Raw genomic sequence first — 1,920 nt, forward strand, 5'->3', positions numbered from 1 at the left:
CATGGGCGCTAGACCTAGCCTCAACGCTTTTGAGTGCTTATCGCATTTGATAACTATGCTTGCTACATAATTATAGGATGCGTTGATTTTTGGATTACTTTTTAATCAAAGCATGCCAAATAAGGGACTCCTTATTACAAAGACAGTGTTAGTTGAGAATTTGAATTTAAATCCTCTTGAGGTATATATAATAAAGTTTGTTGTTTGTTTTTTTATGACTTCAAATAAATCTGTCGACATTTGGACCTTTTGGCATCATTAGAGTAAAAAATAAAAGGAACAACACATATTCATTCATATATTCATATTCACTCAAATATTCACAACAACACTATACATTATATTTTTTAAGAACATATTATTGGATACATTTTTTAAATTGTATTTATTCAATAAACTTACCCTGCTTGGTAAACGGGCTGATTATTCAGGCGGGTCAGTGATTGTCGTAGGCCCTTCACTTTCATTACATCGATGTGAATTGCCTCGTGAAATTGCAATAGATTTTTTCCAGGCATTTGTAATTCATGACCTAATTAGAAAACATCTTGCTTCGAACATAGGAGTTGCTAAGAGTAAAATTCGAAAAAAAAACCCTATTTTATGGGAAATACTTCAGGAAAATTTTGGATGACCATCCTGTATTACTTAATAGAGCGCCTACTCTGCATAGATTAGGCATACATGCATTCCTCCCCATTTTAGTGGAAAGGCATGCTATTTGTTTACATCAATTAGTTTGTAGGGCTTCAATGCGGACTTTGACGGGGATCAAATGGTTGTTCATGTGCCTTTATCTTTAGAGGCTCAAGCAGAGTCACGTTTACTTATGTTTTCAAATATGAATCTTTTGTCTCCAACTATTGGAGATCCCATTTATGTACGAACACAAGATATGCTTAGTGGACTTAGTGTCTTAACGAGTGGAAATCGTGGTATAATCATGTTAAACTTTACTTTAAACTTTGTAACTTTATATGGAGAACATACACTTTTATGATGTTGAACTTTATTTTAATGAAAGATTTACATATATCTCCTTACTAAGCCTTCTATTAAGACACTTAAAAATAGGAAATATGTAAAGGCTCCTATTTTAATTTATCTTATTGGATTATCGTATGTTTTATTTTATTTTGTAAGTGAGACATTTTATTTTATGGAAATGTTATCTAACGTTCTTATTTTTGCATCCTAAACTATACCGACTGTAAATTTGACTATGTAAAATGTTTGCACCTTAACAAACCAACCACTATAGACCAAATCCCCCTTGCCCCGATTTGGTTCGGATCTTAATAGGTCTTTTTGAAATTGTAATGATTTTGTTTGGCTCAAAATGTGTTATTTTAAAAGGGTATCGATTCGGTTAAGGTCAAACTGGTCATTTTAGAAAGTTGTAAACTTGGTTCACTTTCTTATTTTTTGCATCCTAAACTATAATGAATGTACATTTGACTATGTAAAATGCTTGCACCTTAACAAACCAACCATTATCGACCAAATCCCCCTTGCCCCGATTTGGTTCGGATCTTAACAGGTCTTTTTGAAATTAATTGTTATGATTTGGTTTGGCTCAAAATGGATCATTTTAAAAGGGTATCGATTCGGTTCAAGTCAAAACTGGTCATTTTAAAAAGTTGTAAACTTGATTCGGGTCAAAAAGGATTATTATATAAGTGTGTTAAGTTGTTTCTTGGATTTGAATTTTCCTTAATTTTGAACACATTAAATCTTTTACTCCACGAGCTACTGCTGAAATAATACTTAAATGACATATAAAAATGAATACGAGTAAATAAATATATTGAAATTTAGGGTGTTGATCTTTGAAACATAATTGGTCTATCCAATGTGACTTGAATTAGCATAAGCACATCAAGTGTATGACGCCTTTCGCATGCCAACTGAAAATAATCT

Source organism: Bidens hawaiensis, unplaced genomic scaffold (genome assembly GCF_021521415.1).
Source record: "Bidens hawaiensis isolate Kalapana, Puna unplaced genomic scaffold, B.hawaiensis_p1.1 tig00001087_1, whole genome shotgun sequence".
Lineage (NCBI taxonomy): Eukaryota > Viridiplantae > Streptophyta > Magnoliopsida > Asterales > Asteraceae > Bidens > Bidens hawaiensis.